At 52.1% G+C, this 18,993-nt stretch overlaps 1 protein-coding gene across 10 annotated transcripts in view; it reads right to left on the bottom strand.

Moving 5' to 3' along the window:
• The window catches only part of ITSN1 (intersectin 1), a 96,625-nt gene extending 77,785 nt beyond the window's left edge, over window positions 1-18,840 (bottom strand). For all 10 annotated transcript variants that reach the window (XR_007905098.1, XR_007905099.1, XR_007905100.1 and 7 more), the window contains exon 1: window positions 18,700-18,840. The gene's annotated coding sequence lies outside the window, so the exon portion shown is untranslated. The remainder of the gene's footprint in view (window positions 1-18,699) is intronic.
• Between the last annotated feature and the right edge of the window lie 153 nt (window positions 18,841-18,993).

Genomic DNA, 18,993 nt, shown 5'->3' with positions numbered 1-18,993 from the left:
CACTCACAGTTTTATTTATTTTTTGAAGTTACTTTTACTCACACAGGTGCAGCAACGAGCCCTTTGCTTTTTTTGTCTCAACTTTAGACCTTTGAAATGGGGACAACATAAAGAAAAAAATAAATCAGACGTTCTTGAGTTGTTTCACTTCACCTTCTCCATCTCTGCCCCTGAGCAACAGCTCTGCTGGGGAAGGGGAAGAGGGAAGGGAAAGCCCGGAGTCAGCACAAGTGGTAAGTCAAGAGAGTTCAGGATGTGCATGTCCAGCCCCTCTCCCCTCCTCCGAGGCCAAACCAGCAGATAAAAAGGTCTGGCAGGGCAGGGAGAGGATGAGGAGGGTGATAAGATGAAGGCACAGATGGCTCTGCCCTTCCATCGTGGTCAGCATGTCCCCCCCTGAACTCACACCCACAGGAACTCGGGGCTTCCGAGGGCACCTTTGGGGAGCTGATTTTCACAGGAATGATTCAAGAGAGGAATTAGTCAGAGTCTCCCAAACCTTATCAGCACCTCAGGGCTGTGTCAGCACACGACTGAACAGCTCCTGCCTCCCACCCAAGGACATCCTGCTCTGGATTTCTCCTGCAGGACACCAGAGGCACTTCAGGCACAAGAACAGGCTTAAACTGGGCCATTCAGACAAGGATTTCTGTTACTGCCCTTCCTTCTGGTCACACTTAACCCTGTTGCTCCAGGACAGGTGGCCAAGAAGACAAGGAAAAGGCAAAACAACACTTAAAACAGCAGTTTTATTGGGATGAAATGGTGGAGGAACAGATGGGGAAACTTCCTGGGTTATTTTTCACAGGGACAGGCCAGGCCCTGGATATTTGTAAAATGAAGGGATTTCCTTGCACCACAAACAGTGCTGAGCAGGCACCAGCTCAGAGGGAGGATCACAGGCTCTCTCACCTGTGAATGCAGAGGTTGCACAAAGCTTAAACAAGGAATTAGACACGTTACAGCTCCACTGCTGAAGCTCCTGCCTCCTATTTCAAACATGCTCCAGCACACACTAAGGAGATGAACCCTGCACGAGGCAGGGTGTATGCCAAAGCCAGGGCTTCCTGCTTCCTGCTGCCAGCCCATCAATTCCTCTCCAAAATGCCTACAAACAGTTTTCACACAAGAGCAAAACCCTTCCAGGTGTGACCACAAAACCAGGCAACTGATACGCACAGTGGGAGAAGGGAAAGGAGAGAATGGTTTGCAAGATAAAATGGTAAATACATAGAGAATATATTTAAAAAGCACAATTCAATTTCTAAATCCTATTTCTGAGTCAAACAGAATTGCTGATTGTCTGCCAGTGCAGTTGATTGGTACAAAACATCCTGGAAGGGCACAGGCCATGTTTCCTTTCCAGATGCCAAGTGTAGTCTCCACCAGTTCCTCAGAAACCCATCTCCTGCATCTCAACCACTGGAAAAGTTCCAATCCTTGGCTGGGGCAAAAAAATCATGGAATGGTTTGAGTGGGAAGGGACCTCAAAGCCCATCCAGTGCCACCCCTGCCATGGGCAGGGACACCTTCCACCAGCCCAGGGTGCTCCAAGCCCCGTCCAACCTGGCCTTGGGCACTTCCAGGGATCCAGGGGCAGCCACAGCTTCTCTGGGCAACCTGGGCCAGGGCCTCCCCACCCTCCCAGCCAGGAATTCCTTCCCAATATCCCATCTAACCCTGCTCTCTCCAACTGTTAAGATACAAGGCCAGGAATAATCCTGCTGGATACACAACCCCTGGTAACAACAGCAAAGAAAGGAGCAAAACAGACACACAAACCCAGGGACAACTTCCCATGTGTTCCACTGGAGTCAAGGTGCCAGGATTTCTGGAACACAGACCCCCCAAGAGCAGAGAGTGAGGGTCAGGTTTGTCTCTACAAAAAGCTCCAGGTCCAATCAGGAGTTTACTGGGAGAGGAGCCAGACTGCAGCTTTAGCCAGGCCAGTTTGGATCCCACAGGAGCACTGCTGAACTGCTGAGGGAGTAACAGGATCGTGGTGCCACCACATTCCAGGTGCATTCCTGCCAAGGGGTGGGAATTATTTCAAGCCCATGCAAGAGACAAGCAGGCCATGCACACAAACCACCCAGCTCCAAGGAGAAGACTGGCTGTGGAAGGCAAGGCTTTAAGATCCATCAAGCAGTGAGGGAAGGGGTTCTCATCCTCAGCATAAAACACCTGGAGCTGCTCTGAAGGACCTTCCAAGGGGAGGCACCACGTGCACAGACATTTTCCAGGCTGGATCTGGAAAACTCTGCTATGGTCCTCCTGTAAACGACCCAGGAAGTCTGTGCAGTCAAAAACACTGCAAAGAGCAGTTCCCCTGCACTGCAATGCTTTAATAGGTCTTTCCAGGATAAAAATTCCTTTCCTGCACGAGGGTGAGAACATTCAGGTTATTGTTAGTGCTAATGGTTTATTTACTGTAAGGCACAAATCTGCAGTGTGGGGAGGTTTGTTTACTGTAGCTGACAAGTGTCTCCCCTGTGGGTACTTCAAAAGCCAACTGGTTTGCAGTTCCCTGTAATCAGGAACATTTGCTACAAGTCCCATCGTGGTTGTGGGGCTGCCTTTGACTGGGAAGAAAATCCAACTGCAAAACTGTAACATAATGCTCTGATTTCCCAACAGAATAGAGCTAAAAAACCTTTCAAGTTTGATTCAAGAAGAGAGCCAAGACAGCTACGAAAACAAACCTACTGAACTCCTTAAAAGCTGCACCCTGGCAAGTCTTGAAGGTGCTGCTGCTCATCAGTGCCCGGGGACACCCACCCACAGCTCTGCTGGGACAGCCCTGGATCTGCACCCACAGCTCAGGGTGGTTACTGTGAGGAGACACCTCAAACCCTGCATCCTCCAGAGGGAAACCCGGGATCCCTGGGGCTGGAAAAGCCCTCCCAGCCCATGGATCCCCCTGTGCCCCATCCCCACCTTGTCCCCCAGCCCAGAGCACTGAGTGCCACGGCCAGGCCTTCCTGGGACACCTCCAGGGCTGGGCACTCCAAACCTCCCTGGGCAGCCCCTGCCAAGGCCTCACCACCCTTTCCAGCAGGAAATTCCTCCTCCTGTCCCACCTGAGCCTCCCCTGGCACAGCTGGAGGCCGTTCCCTCTCCTCCTGTCCCTTGTTCCCTGGCAGCAGAGCCCGACCCCCCCCGGCTCCCCCCTCCTGTCAGGGGGTTGCAGAGCCAGAAGGTCCCCCCTGAGCCTCCTTTTCTCCAGGCTGAGCCCCCCCAGCTCCCTCAGCCCCTCCTGCTGCTCCAGCCCCTTCCCAGCTCCGTTCCCTTCCCTGCACACGCTCCAGCCCCTCCATGTCTCCCTTCCATGAGATTCCAGAACTGGACACAGCCCTGGAGGTCCCTCAGCAGTGCCAGCACAGTGCAAGGTTTTGTAGGACACAGATACCCAGCCATCCTGTTAAACACATGACCTTTAAATTCCTATGGAATCACCAGCTCTACATCTCACCCAGACCATTCTCTCTTGGTCCATTTGTCCCCACAAGCTCTCTCTGGGTCACTGACAGTCAGTGCCTGTCAACACAAAGCCACCATTTGTGGGCAATCACCCAGTCACTGAGGGAAATCCTGGGGCCAAGGCAGGGCACTTACATCATTTTCACCAAAATGAGAATTCTGCACCTCAAAACCTAGTTCTATAAAAAGAGAAAATGACCACAGTGAAGAAAATAACCTGGAGCTGACGACCTCCTCTCCAGTTTTGGTCTCGTATCAGTAACAACGTAAGAGAAATGGCAGGATCTTATTTCCCAGGCTCTGCCAACAGTTCCAGCTCAAACTCCTGAAAAGCTGCTTAAACTTGTGCATCTTCAGCAGAGGATTCTCCCTCATGGCTTCAAGACTGACAGGACCAGAGACACACACTGAGAGTGGCCAGTACTGACACGTGTCCCAAACTAGAACAATTCTGTCTAGTCCTTAAGCTCAACCTCAAGCCAGCTCCTTCTTCTCTCTGCTGATTGTGAGCTCAGGATAAAGCCCAGTGTGAAACAGTCCCCAAATACACGTGCAGGCACATGTAGCAATATTTTAGAACCCATGTGAGCCCATGTAACAGAGGGATGTTGTCTGTGCCACCAAAATGGAGAAGTTTGAGGGAGTTTAGTTCTCCTGGGGCAAAGGGCACTCCTTACAACTGTTTTCATCCTGCTCAAATCCCAAAAAGTGAATTTAAGAAACTCTTCTGCCTTTTTCTAAGGTAGTTTTTCGCACCCTGGTTGACCAGTTCTGAGCTCATCTTAAAACTGGACTTTACCCCCAGGACTCTCACGTTTCCTGCCTGCCCAGGTGACTGTAATCTGCTCAAGAACTGGACTAAGTCCTCCTCCTAAGTCACTGCTTCCCAGCCTGCAGTATCCATGGTACATGTGTCATTCCCAATTCACTCATCCCTTCTGACCAACTGCAAGAGTTCCCTAATCAGATTTCTGCTAAAACACCATATTCACCATCTAACACTAGTTGTTCAAGATTCTCCACTTTTTGGTCACTTAGCACTAATACAGCAGCAAAACAGCATTAATAATAATAAAATAATAATAATAAAACTAATTAATGTTATTGGGTTTTGGATGATGATGAAGGTGACCCCCATTCACCCAGGTGATTTCAGAAGCTGCTGCCACTTTGTAGGTACTTTCACTCCTGAATCAGGTTTCCTTTATTTCTCCATCTGGCTTGTCAAAAATAGGGACAATTTCCCTTGGCAGTGGAGTCTCATGACTCCCCAGGAGATGGCTGGAGGGCCACTTGCTGCAGCACAGTCCCCTGAGCAGAGGCCCAGCTGGGCAGGAAGCAGAGGAGCAGAGGCTCTCCCTCCCCTTGGCAGCAGAGTCAGCAGGAATTTTTCAGCTCCCACTCCTGGCTCCAGCACAGCCCAGCACACCCCAAGAGCTGGCAACTGCCAACAGCTCAGAAATAAACTCTGCCTCCTAAAAATACACTCCTGATTATTTACCTTGGGAGTTCAGAGCTGAAAATGAACCCTGGCATTACGGTGATGCATCCAACCCTCCACCAAACTGCCTTCTGAGGCAGCAGGATTTTATTGCATCACTGGAATGCAGGAGTGGAGCATAAAGGTATTTTACAGGAAAAACTAAGTTGTCAATATTTCAGATATTTAAAACCCCCCATACTGAAGCACTTCCAGTCAAACCTTCAGGAGGGAAAAAAGTCTCTCTCAAACTCAACAGTGTGGTTTTCAATTCTCCTGAAAAACACACAAGGCATTTACTGGCACTTGAAGTGAAAGGCAAAACCCAAAATGAACTCCTTGGGAAGAACAGAGGAAAGAATCTGAACTTTTGCCTCAAAATGAACTTGTGCCACTTTGGGGAAAGGAAGAAGTGGTAAAAAAGCAACCACCACTTGGCACCAGGACAATGAACACATTGAATCATGGAATGGGTTGGAAAGGACCCTAAAGTTTTCATCCAGTGCCACCCCTGCCATGGGCAGGGACACCTTCCACCACACCAGGTTGTTCCAACCTGGCCTTGGACACTTCCAGGGATCCAGGGGCAGCCACAGCTTCTCTGGGCAACCTGGGCCAGGGCCTCCCCACCCTCCCAGCCAGGAATTCCTTCCCAATATCCCATCTATTCCTGCCCTCTGTCAGTTTGAAGCCATTCCCCTTGTCCTGTCCCTCCAGCCCTTGGAAATAGTCTCTCTCCATCTTTCCTGGAGTCCCTTCAGGCCCTGCAAGGCCACAATCAGGTCACCCCAAAGCTTCTCCTCTCCAGGCTGAACAATCCCAGCTCTCCCAGCCTTTCCTCCCAGCAGAGCTGCTCCAGCCCTGGCATCCTCTTGGTTCCTGCTCTGGCCTCTCTCCAGCAGCTCCATGTCCTTGCTGGGCTGTTCCCCAGGGCTGGAGCAGCTCTGCAGGGGGGTCTCCCCTGAGGGGCAGAGGGGCACAATCCCCCCCTGCCCTGCTGCCCACGCTGGGGGATCAGCCCAGGGCACGGGGGGGTCTGGGCTGGGCCATGTCCAGCCTCTCCCCCACCAGCACCCCCAGGGCCTTCTCCCAGGGCTGCTCCATCTGCTCATCCCCAGCCTGGATTGATCCCAGGGATGCCCCAGTCCAGGTGCAGCACCAGCACTTTCCCAGTCCAGAACCAAGAGAGGCACTGGACATGGCCAGGCTGATCCACAGCTCCTCCCATGCCATGTGCTCAGTTCCCAGCTGTGAACAGCCAGGCCAGGCCTGTGGAGCACTGACTATGGAAGTGTGGGACACAGCAGGAGTGGGATTGTTCATTTCCTCTGGAAACCCAGAACTCACCTTCCCAACACTCCAGCAGTGCTTCCCATCACTGTTAAAGCTTCCAGAGCAGCACCAGCTTCAACCTCACCCATCCACACCTCAGATCCACTTCACCTTCTCCCAGGAACGAGCAATAAAGTCCCCACAGAGATAAAATCCCATGGCCATGCCTCAGTTCTCATCTGCTCCAATGCTGCTGCTGCCAGTTGGAGAAGCTGAGCACTGAAATCACTCCTCCAAAAGCTGGGCTGGGCTGGGCTGGTGCAATTTTGAGCAGGAAACCCCAAATTACGCAAGGAAAAAAAAATCCAGTAAAAAAAAAAAAATCCCACTTCATTTTTAAAGGAGAGAAAAAAGCAGCAGCAAATAATCCTCACTGAAGGCCCCCAGCAAACACAGCCACGAGATGCACTGACACTCCACACTGAACAGGTCTTTTACTCAGCACTCCCTCTTTGTTTGTAATTCTCCAGCAAACAACGTCCATGACAACTGTTGGAAGCTACAGGAATTCTACTATATGGCAACAGCTCGTGGCTTCAGGACCTGCTGAAAAATCTCACTAATTATTTTGACTATTGGTTTTTGAATGTGAGGATAAATAACACAAGTATCTGGGATATCCATTTGTCTGTGGCTCTTTTAATCACTGCTTGGACAGCTGGGAATTGGAATGCTTGACAAGTAGGAAGAAAAAAAAAAACAACCAGCACCTCCAGTTCCTTTGGGGTAGGAACAAAGGAGAAGGAATTTTGAATCAGGCCCAGCAGAAAAATCAGCATCTTCCAACCCTGCTGTCACTCCTTGAGGCTTCTGAAAAGTCCCTGTTTGTTTAGGAGCCCCAAAGGAAGGCCTGGGGGGCCTCCCAAATCCTGGCTGGCAGCAGCCAGGACAGTGTCCAAGCACAGAGTTAAAATCCTCCAGGAAGAATCAAGTTGAAACAGAGGCAAAGAAAGTGGGGAGCAGAGCAAGCCCTGCAGGCCCAGGGGAGATACAACACCTCAGGACAACCTGCATGTGACCTGGGAATACTGGGAAGAAACCTACTGCCCAACAGCTGCCAAGGAAGAGGGAGGCAAAGCTTCCTGAGCACGGATGGGCACGGCAGAGCTGCAGCCAGAAACCATGGAATGACAGGTTTGTGCTGGGAGGGACCTCAGAGCCCACCCAGTGCCACCCCTGCCATGGGCAGGGACACCTTCCACCAGCCCAGGTTGCTCCAAGCCCCCTCCAACCTGGCTTTGGGGCAGTCACAACCTCCCTGGACAGCCCATTCCAGCAGCCCACACCAGGCTCCACAGAGGAGGGAGTTTTCTGTCTCACTCACCTGCTCAAAACCTGGAGAGTCTCCCATGGCTCTTCCTGGGCAGTTCATGTCATCCCTGGCAGTTAAGGAAGCTGCCAGGCTGCTTCTGAATGAAACATGTGGAATACTGAGAGAGACCTAAACACATCCATCTGAACAGGCAAACACCACCCGTGGCTCAGCCCAATCCCTGGGGACAACATTCCCAAGAAATCCTGCACGGATCCAAGATGAGGGCAGGAACCACCCTGCCCACAGCCTGTGCTCTGGGCTGATTCCTCTGAGTAACAAAGGAGATCTGATTACATTGGTAAAACCTTTAGATCTGATATTCCAGGGGACTGCCTGTGGGAATCCAGTGGAACTCTGTGTGACAGGAGAACTGATCTGCTCTGGAAAACAGCAGTTGCAGAGGATCAGGCCCCAGTGACACACAGAAATCACGTGGGAATTAAGCACTATGAGGTAAAAACCACCCAGGAAAAAAACCAAAAAGCTTCCTGAGGAATCACAGTTGTTCCAAGTGGGATCTCACAAGAGGGATTTAATTTGGTTTGAGCACAGAGTTTAGTGTTTGGGACCTACGACAAACTCAGACAAGGCTGATTTTTAAATGCTGCTCCCTAGACTGGCATTCCAAGTGCACTGATACACAGAGATGTGAGGGGGGAAAATGAGGCATAACACTGCAGTGGTCAGAATGTGAGGAACCAGAGCCAGGGAGCCAGAGGTCAGAGCACCCCCAGCACTGCTCCCACCACCCTGGGACACCAGAACAAAGGATCCTGCCCAGGGGCACTGAGCCAGGACCGGCTCCAGGGACAGAGACACTCACACTTCTTGTTCAGCCACCTTGCCAAGAGCTTCCCCCCTGGATCCAACACCAACCACCCCAACCTGGAAGGAATACAATGGTTCTGCAGCAACCAGCTGGGGAGGGACTTTTTAAACAGAACAAACTGGATAAACTGCCAAATAGTTTCCCAGCAAATTTAGCCTATTCCTAATGGGAGGAGCAAAGTGTGTTCACTGCTGTGATCCAGAGCACAGTGCAAATCCAAGCTCTTTACAAAACCAGGGATATTTAACCCAGGTGGATAACCAGGAGCAGGTAAATACACACCCAGGTGTGCAACTTGTGTTACCCTGCCAGGACCAACATCACTCCAGCAGCATCTCCAGGAGACTTTTCCACACTGGTTACACTCCCACCACCACCAGGCCAACTTAACTAACATTTCCATGTCCCCTGGAAGAGTTTATCAGGGAATCTTCTGAGGATTTAAAGCAAACAGTCCCATAACATGGCAGCCCCGCAGTGGCAGCTGCACATGGATCACTGCAAGGGACACCTGGAGGGGCTGGAGTGTGTGCAGGGAAGGGAACGGAGCTGGGAAGGGTCTGGAGCAGCAGGAGGGGCTGAGGGAGCTGGGGGGGCTCAGCCTGGAGAAAAGGAGGCTCAGGGGGGACCTTCTGGCTCTGCAACCCCCTGACAGGAGGGGGGAGCCGGGGGGGGTCGGGCTCTGCTGCCAGGGAACAAGGGACAGGAGGAGAGGGAACGGCCTCCAGCTGTGCCAGGGGAGGCTCAGGTGGGACAGGAGGAGGAATTTCCTGCTGGAAAGGGTGGTGAGGCCTTGGCAGGGGCTGCCCAGGGAGGTTTGGAGTGCCCAGCCCTGGAGGTGTCCCAGGAAGGCCTGGCCGTGGCACTCAGTGCTCTGGGCTGGGGGACAAGGTGGGCATGGGGCACAGGGGGGATCCATGGGCTGGGAGGGCTTTTCCAGCCTCAGGGATCCTGGGATTCTGTGTATGTAATTTGGGTCCTGTAAGCTCTCAAAACAAAGCAGTGGTTTGGTTGTCTCCACATTTAGATGAAACCACTCCTGCTCTGAGTCTCCCAACGTGCAGAGCCAGGAGATGTCCAACCTCCCTCCCGTGGGCCAACAACCAGCTCAGCTGCAGCCTTTCCCCAGTAGAACAGGAGTGAGGGGACAGGAGAATTCCAGTGCAGGGTTTCCCTCAGCTCACACACAAATCATTGGAAACCTCCAGGGAACTTGTAAAAATAACCAAGAAAAATCAGCCTAATATTAGGTTTGTATCATCATCCCAAGTGCACATCCTCAGAAGACACATCTCAGAAGTCTACAAATCAAAAGGAAGGTGGAAGCCACCTAAGTAGGTAACACCTCTGCTTCCTTTTATCACAACAAGGCTTTCTTTCTATTTAAATCTTCACAGAATAAAGTCTTTAATCTTTCATGGGAGACAAAGCCAAGTTAATACCAGATGGAATTATTGATAGAATGTATTCATCTGGTTTCATAACACAGTACAGGGATGACAATGAACTCAACAAGTACATGTTCAAAATGATGGAATCCCAGACCCATCCAGGTGGGGAGGGACCTTAAAGCTCTTCCAGTGCCACCCCCTGCCATGGGCAGGGACACCTTCCACCAACCCCATCCCTGGAAGTGTCCAATGCCAGGTTGGACAGGGCTTGGAGCAAGCAGGGATCATGGAAGTGTCCCTGTCCATGGCAGGGGGTGGCACTGGATGAGCTTTAAGGTCCCTTCCCACCCAAATCACCCTGGGATGGCCAGAAAAGCCACAAGCTGCCCCTTGCCCATGGCAGGAGAACCAGCCCCTGCTGCTGCTGCCACACTGGAAATGCTCCGAGCAAACCCAGCCTGGGAAGCTGCATCCCACTGGATCCAGGCTCTCTGCAGCCTCCTGCCCTCTTCTAGTACATATATTTACTGTCTTGCTAAACTTCTCTAGCCAAAATTATCTCAGGTGGAGAGAAACTGCACACATCCCTGTGGAGGATTCAGAAAGTTTTGTTTAACAAATATTTATTTATTTATTTATCCCCTTCCCCCCCTCCTTTTTTTTTTCTTTCTTTCTAAAGCTGGGAAAAGGATGATACAGCACAATGAACCTCCCCACAAAAGGAAATGAAGTGTCACCAGAATTTCAGTGCTCAGGTTTCCTGGGTTTCATTTCAGTGCACCAAGTTGAACTGAGTCAGCATTTTTCATTCAAAAGGCTGGCAGGACTTTGAGGAGGGTGTTTTAAACACAAGGACCGAGTTTCAGTCCCTGGTTTGAGCTCCCCAGGCAGAATGGCTAATTTCAATTTTTAATCTAATTAATGTAATTGAAGAGATTCCACATGATTATATTCCCTGCACACTCTGGAGAGTTATTTTAATGTAGTTGTTGCCCTGCCCTGCCCAGCCTGTGCTCTGCTTTTCCCAACAACCCCCAGGTGGTTTAATCCAGGATTGCATCAAGGTAATCCAGGGAAAGCCAGAACTTGGCACTGCCACAACAAACTGTGGAAACTCTAGGAACTGAGCAACTCCAGCAGGGAATCCTGATTTCCTTGGAGCTACAGAGTAACATTTTCCTGGTTGGAGCCCACAGAGCAGGAAGAAACTGCAACATCATTGCTGAAGCTTCCTGTGATTCCCACTGCAGAGACTCTGTATCCCATCAAACCCCCCACAGGCCGCCCCTCCCTCCCTCTCCCTCACACAAAAGTCCTTAAACTGCCCATGGGGCACAAGGTTTGTTCCTCAGCCACCAGCTGGGCTCCCCAGCGCCCAGAACAGCTCCAGCAGAGCAGAATCCCAGCGAAGGTGCCACCCCTGGAACAGCCCAACCACCAACACGGGCCGAGGCACCCAAAGGTCACAGCTCCAGTCCCCTCATCCCAGCTCCCAGCAAGGGGGGAGCCCAGGGAGGGGAAAACAGTCCTGCAGATCCCTGCCCTTCCCAGTCCTGCAGCTCTGCCACTGCTCCAGCAGCTCTCGTCCGGGGCAATGGGATGATGTGATGCCACAATGGCTCGTCCCACACACACAAGTTCTTTTGTTAATCCCACATTCCCTTAGTTCTTTCTATTCTCCCAGTGTGTCAAACTCCATCACTTGCATCTGGACAACGGGATTCCAAGGCAAATTTAGCTTTTAAACCCCGTTTAACCTCTTGTACCAACCAGTCCACAGTCTCCAGCAGGATCTTCTGCACAACATCACCTGGAAAGTCTCGGGTAACACAGACATTAACATAAAACTCAGCCTGACTCCCTAAAATCGTGGAATCATGAACGTCAGGAATTGGAAGGGACCCCCAAGGATTATCCAGTCCAACTCCTGGCCCTGCACAGGACACCCCAACAATCCCACCCTGTCCCATGACTCTAAAGGAAACATCTTCTTCCCTCCTCCCCAAAAAACCCCACAAAGCAAACTTGTCCTGCTTGCACCACGTACAGATGGAGCCTGAAGCAACGCCCTCAGCCCCAGATGCTGAGCCTGAAGAGCAGCACCAAGCAATCCTTGGCTGCATCTGACACATCCAAGCCAGAACTGCAGCTGGAGAACTTCCCATTCCTGGGCCACCGGAGGTTTCCCGTCATCGCCCCGAGCTCTGGGAGCGACGGGTCACCCACGGCTTCTGCCCTGCACAGGGCATGACTGACCCAGAAAGAGCATGGAACTGCTCAAGTGGGAATGCTGCACGAGCTTCAGCTCCACTGACATTGTTCTGGGATAGGGAATCACCTCCTGAGCACGGATAACCTGAGCAGCCTCCTCTCAGCAGGGTGGGGCAGAGACCAGGGGCTCCAGAGCAGGAGGATCCAGCTGGTCCAGCCCCATGTCAACCAAAGGGCTCTCCTTCACCAGCCCAACATCCCCCTGGAGTCCCACTGCTGCCACCTGAAGGGCTCTTGGCCAACGGGAATTCTCACTGATCCCAAGGGAGCCAGACATTCCAGCTGGACCCGAGCAGTGATGCCAACACTGCCTCCAGTGCCACAGCACCCAAAAAAATAACAGCATTTGCTGCCAGGAAGAGTTGCCAGATTGCGATGACATGGACAGAGGAAGGAGGCAATCTCATCTCTCGGCACACAATACCCACAGAAACCAGATTTAGATCATATCCCTTAAAATTCCCACACTGTTCAAAAGCAGGTTGCTGTTTGTTCTTTGATGAGCAATTACATTCATCAGGGTGGTCTGAAGCAGAGTAAGAAGAGAACAGCAGAACAGGCAGAAGTTTCTAAATTGGATAAGGGTTTTTTCCCAAACTCTGTCATTAAACTTTATCATAAAATTCATTATGACCTCTACTTAAGTATAGATGACCTTATGTGAAAACATGTTTTAACACCTTTATGCTTCGAACTTTTGGTCTGAATTGAAATTTTACAAACCAGAATTAAAAAAAATAAACAAATATTAGACAACTAAAAGGAACAGTTGGAAAAGAACAGGGGAAAATCTTGTTACATGTCTGCTTTCAAATTCAGTACATGCTCCAATACCTACAGCAACTTAATGCCACACTACTTAATTCTAACAACAAAAAAATATCTCTCTTCTGTTTGTTGTTTCGTGTGTTGTTTGCAGTTTGATCCCACAGCAAAGAGCAGAGGTGCTACCATGGAATGCTGCTTTGGGAGAAGATGTTCAAAGCATTTCAGGTCACTCCACAACCCAGCTGCACTCCCAGATCTTTCCTTGCTGGGACTGGCCCTTACAATCATCCCCAGGACAAAACCAAGGAACTCCACAACACAGAGGGAGGGAGGGAACACCTGCCAGCCTGCAGGTAATGCTGCAATTCAGCACACCATGAAAATGAAGAGATACAGACCCAGGAGTGGAAAAAAACAAACAAAAAACCCAGGAAATATGTGGATTGGTGAAGGCAGGGAGCTGGGAAAGCAAACACAGCACAAGCAGCAGCTGCACCGAAGCACCAGGGCAGAGAATTGCCTTCTAAAAATCCAATTACACCAGATGTCCCTGTAAAACCAACCAAGCAAGCAAACCTGAGTGTCACAGGAGTCTGCCTGTCTGCCTGAGAAAGCCAGGGAAGGGAGTTTATCCAGCTGGGACTCACACAGGACTCCGAGGGAAATGTCAGTATTTTGCTCAAGAAATCAAGCAATTACATCATCCCCTTCCTGATCAGATTACTGGCATTTACTCCAGAACACAGCCCGGGGGCTGGCAGCTTTTATGATCCTCTGTGAGAATCAGCCTTCCTGCCCCCAAACACCCTGCAGGTTTATGGAAGTTATCAGACCTGCACTGGGTGCAGAGCTCCTCGGCACAAAGGCAGGAATCCTGTGGGATCTGTCCACACCCAAAGGCCACGTGCAGAGCTGCCTGAAAACCCACTAAATATTGCACCTTGTTCACAGCCCAGCCCATACTCTGGGGCTTGGGAAGCTGAAACTGTGATATAAATTAAAAAATGCGTTTTTACAGTTAGAACAAGAGGTTTTATCACCATAAAGAGATGCTGATTGACACAGGTCTGTGTTTAATTTGAGATTAATTTGTGAAGATCATACCTTCACTTTTCAGATCAATACATTGAAGACCCAAGCAGTGAGTTTCCAAAACACAGCCCCAGGTGTTACATGGTAACACAAGACGAGGATTGCCATCCCCAGAGCCATCCCAGCTCACCTTGACCTTTGGAAGCTGAGTGTGCAGCTGTCTCTGCAGAGCTCCAGCTCCAGGGGCACCCCAGGCTGTCCCAGCCTGCACACACACAGCTGAATTCCCTCCCCAGCAGCCAGGGCTGGATCTCTCCCTGACAGTTCAGCTGGGAGGGCAGCTGACAGAAAGTCCATGTGTGCTTGGCAGGAAAACAAGAGATGCCTTTTTTCCTTCCCCCCACGATGCGTGGTTGCTCTTTTGTAAACAGACAACAGACACCAGTTCAATGTTCTCCTCATGAACTGGTCCTGAGTGCCCAGAGAGACTTGGAAGCACCGTCAGAATCGACTGGAAGTTCTTGTGTCCCCAGTGCAGCTCTGCCAGGGCACCCTTGGGATCTCACAGGGATGAGATCACCCTTGGGATCTCACAGGCACACAGGGATGTTCCAAGGATGTTGGAAAACCTGCACTACACACCCACAGCAGGTGTGATCCAGTGGGAATCATGGAATGACTTGGGTTGGAAGGGATTTTAAGGATCATCCAGTGCCACCCCTGCCATGGGCAGGGACACCTTCCACCAGCCCAGGTTGCTCCAAGCCCCATCCAACCTGGCCTTGGACACTTCCAGGGATCCAGGGGCAGCCACAGCTTCTCTGGGCAACCTGGGCCAGGGGCTCCCCACCCTCCCAGCCAGGAATTCCTTCCCAGTATCCCACCTATCCCTCTGGCAGTCTGGACTGTTTCACAGGTGTACTTAATTGCTGTAATAATATCTCCAGGTCTGTAGGAAGCACAGAAAGTCACGTGCTCCAGAGGAGGTTCATTCTGAGTCCTCCAGAGAGGTTCCAGCCATTCCAGGTGCCTCTCCAGGAACCCTCCTTCAGGAACCACAGCTATTCTGTGTATTTTGAAAGCCTGTTAATAACTATTTCCTACAAATCGTGCATTTACATGGAGCAAGTAAAACTGTACCTTGAGATGATGCAAGGATAAACCCCTGCCCAGTTCTGTAAAGTCACAGAATCCCAGGATCAGTTGGGCTGGAAAAGACCTCTGAGATCATCGAGTCCAACCTTTGACCCAACAGCACCTTGACAGCCAGCCCATGGCAGTCAGTGCTGCCACTAATTCCTGCCATTACCTGAGAAACAACACATGGAAAAGGAAAACATAGCATCCAACACACAGGAGTTTAACACATTTGCTAAGAGAAAGACAGCCCAGGAAGGTCCTGGGTTAGTTAAGTTTTCTGCCCTTTGCCTGATTGCAATGAAGAGAACGTTGGAAAAATGCACCTTTTGCACCAAAAATAGATTTCAGAAAAAACCCCAAACCCTTTCTTCCTGAGGATGACTGAGGAGACCTCTCTTCACTCCTCCCCACACAGAGTTATTTAATTCCTGTTCAATAAAGTTTTCTATTCTGCTCAGGAAGCTGATGCTCTGAAGCAGACAGACCATGCACCGTTTGCACAGGAGGGATTAGTTTCTAATTCCTGCTCTTAAATGCTTTTCTACAACTAAAACTGGAACTCCTCCATCAGGAACCTGCCCACCTCCAGCCCTGCCACACACACAGAGAGATTCATTCCAGGCAGGTGGATTCACTGGACACCTCCAAGTGCCCTCCAAACCCACAGAGTTTGTGTTGGCTGCACGAAGGGCTGGCAAACACTGCTAGAAATACTTCCATCTGCAATTAAAACACCAGGACATGCCTGTAATAACAGTGCCAGCCAAAAATAACCAGGGGAATCTGGTATATTGTTTTTAAACTTTACAAAGTGCTCTTTTAAAAGAGGGTAACTCCTTGTGCCACGGATCAGACAGAGGTTCCAGCACCTCCCAGCGAGGTTTTCTGTGCACGAGCCATTTATCACCAGCTCCCAGCCTGGCCCCCATTTCTGACTGGCCACCACACCCCCCAATTTCATGCTCGGCAAGTAAAAACAAAGCCAAGTTGCTGTGGAGGGGCCATCCCAAGTTCAGCAGCTGTGAAACAACAGCCAGGGGCAGCCAGAGCTCCCAGCACTCAACGGGGGCTCGGGAATCCTGGGCTACTTCTATGGGAAAGAGAAGGTAAAAAAATCCCAGCTCTCTTTGGCTCCAAGCAGGTCAGTGCTGGAACCCCCCAAACCAACCTCCAACAAAGCTGCTGCTGGTTTGTCCTGCTCCCCAAAACCAACCTCCAACAAAGCTGCTGCTGGTTTGTCCTGCCCCACCACTGCACACTTGAGTGTTCTGGTGACTCTCCATCGTCACGGAATCACAGATGGGTTGGGTTGGGTTGGGAGGGACCTCAAAGCCCATCCAGTGCCACCCCTGCCATGGGCAGGGACACCTTCCACCAGCCCAGGTTGCTCCAAGCCCCGTCCAACCTGGCCTGGGACACTTCCAGGGATCCAGGGGCAGCCACAGCTTCTCTGGGCAACCTGGGCCAGGGCCTCCCCACCCTCCCAGGGAAGGATTTCTGACAGAAAACTCCCTTCATGTTGATCTCCTCAACCCATTGCTTGTGTTTTCCTTAACTTTGTTTTTCTTTTTATTCTCCAAACATTTCCATTCCAACTTTCCCTGGTGTTATGCAGTAAAAGCTACAATTACAATCCCTGACTACAGGACAAAGACAGGCCAGAAGAGGCCATTCAACATCATAATTTATGAATTATTTCATTGCTGGATTCACATTCTTTCCTGAATCCAAATCTCTCCTAACTGCATGATTAGAGGGATTAAGGAAAGGGCACCAAACAGCAGCAAGAGCCAGAACAGGCACTGCAGGTCGTGGCTTTGAGACACCAATTCTCACTTCATCTGAGAACCGGGATATAAAGGAAAATTATCAGGCAAGCACAGCTTCTGTGAGAAGGATCTTATCTGGAATGAAAGACAGTGGGATATTATAGAGGGAACACAGGAGCTGAAAGAATTGAGTGTGGTTTGTGGAGCACAAGAGCAGAGGGAGCTGCCCACTCAGCTCCAGGGAATCCTGAGCCTCAGACACTGGGGAAACTGTTCGGAAACAACTCGTCTGCACCGCCCGTGACCCCTGTCAGGCTGCCAGGACCAGGAGCACGAGGGCTGGGATGGCTGGGAATGCCTGGATTCAGACATGGCTGGGTTACAGGGAACAAAACCACGCAGCTCCTCCCTGTCCCTGCGCTCCGGGATGCAACCAGGAACCTGCCCAGACCCACAGGCAGGTCCCACTCCTGCCCCTGGAACAGGAATGCAGGGCCAGGGAATGCTCCTCCTGCCACCCCCAAACCCCAAACAGCGCTCGGGGGGGCACAGGGGGAACTTCAAATGAGAATTTGGTATCAATTCACTGGAATGTTATAAAGCATCACAGAATCATGGAATATCCTGAGCTGGGAGGGACCCCCGAGGATCACTCAGTCCAAGCCCTGCCCTGCCCAGGACACCCCAACACTCCCCCTGTCCCTCAGAGCATTGTCCAAACCCTCCTGGAGCTCTGGCAGCCTTGGGGCCGTGCCCACTGCCCTGGGGAGCCTGGGCAGTGCCCACCACCCTCTGAGGGAAGAACCTTGTCCTGAGATCCACCCTGACCTGGAATGCTGCTGGTTTTACGAGTAGGAACTATTTACAAACAATACTCCCTGATGATCCAGGGAGGTGTTTTCCCTTCACGCCTCAGAGAAAGGCAGAATTCACAGAAAACATTGTTTTCTACACTCAAACCCCACGTTTCTCCCCAGATGGACCAGAACAAAAGATACCCACAGGGAATGTCATCCACAAACCTGTCTGCTCAGCAGAGGGACACAGGGGGGACAGAAACACAACCAGGCACTGGCTCCCTTTTCCCAGCAATGTTCCCTGACAGCATTCCCTCCTTTCCCTGGTGCCCTTTTCCAAGCCACAGCAATCCTCAGGGATGGCATTTCTAAGGAATGGTACTCCTCTGGCATGGCATTCCCAGTGGATGGTACTCCAAGGGGACGGCATTCCCAATGGCACTCCCAAGGGACAGGATTCCCAATGAATGGCACTCCCAATGGATGGCACTCCAAAGGGATGGTATTCCTAAGGAATGGCACTGCTCAGGGGCGGCACTCCCAATGGATGGATGGCACTGCTCAGGGATTGCATTCCCAATGAGTGGCACTCCCAATGGCCAGCAATCCCAATGGATGCCATTGCCAATGGATGGCACTCCAAGGCGATGGCACTCCCAGTGCCCGGCATTCCCAACGGACTGCACTCCCAGTGCCCGGCATTCCCAACGGACTGCACTGCCAGTGCCCGGCATTCCCAACGGACTGCACTGCCAGTGCCCGGCATTCCCAACGGACTGCACTGCCAGTGCCCGGCATTCCCAATGGACTGCACTGCCAGTGCCCGGCATTCCCAACGGACTGCACTCCCAGTGCCCGGCACTGCCGTTCCCAGGCTCGGGGCGCACGGAGCGCAGGGAGCGGCGCCCGGCGGCAGCGGAGTGAAGGTGATCCGGGTCGGCGATCCCACCCCGTGGTGCCGACCCCCGCTGTGACCCCGGGAGCGGCGGCAGGGCCCGGGCCCGGCTCCGCGCGGGGCTGCCCCCCCCCCGGCCCGGGGCGAACCCCGCCGCTCGCGGCCCGTGTCCCGCCGTCCCCCGTCCCGCCGGGCCGTACCTCATGTCTGGACGGCCCCTACTCGCGGGCGCGGCCGCGCCGCGGGGCCCGCGGGGCCGGAGGGGCCGGAGCGGCGGCCGGAGCCGCCCCCGCCGGACGCGCCATCGCCGCCCTCGCCCCGTCTGAGCGGGACGGCCCCGCGCGGCCGCCGTACTGACGCGCGCGCACCGCCCCGCCTGACGGGCAGGGCGCGAGACCAATCACGAGCGGGGCAACGCCGCAGTCCCGCCCCCCGGCCAATCGCGGCGCTCTGTCTCCTGCCCGCCCTCCCGCGTGACGGGCAGGCGCGATGGC

This window comes from Manacus candei, unplaced genomic scaffold (assembly GCF_025592945.1).
Source record: "Manacus candei isolate 608988 ecotype Guabito, Panama unplaced genomic scaffold, ASM2559294v1 h1tg000031l, whole genome shotgun sequence".
Classification (NCBI taxonomy): Eukaryota; Metazoa; Chordata; class Aves; order Passeriformes; family Pipridae; genus Manacus; species Manacus candei.
The sequence above is the reverse complement of the archived record's forward strand: the minus strand, read 5'-3'. Positions and strand labels throughout refer to the sequence as shown.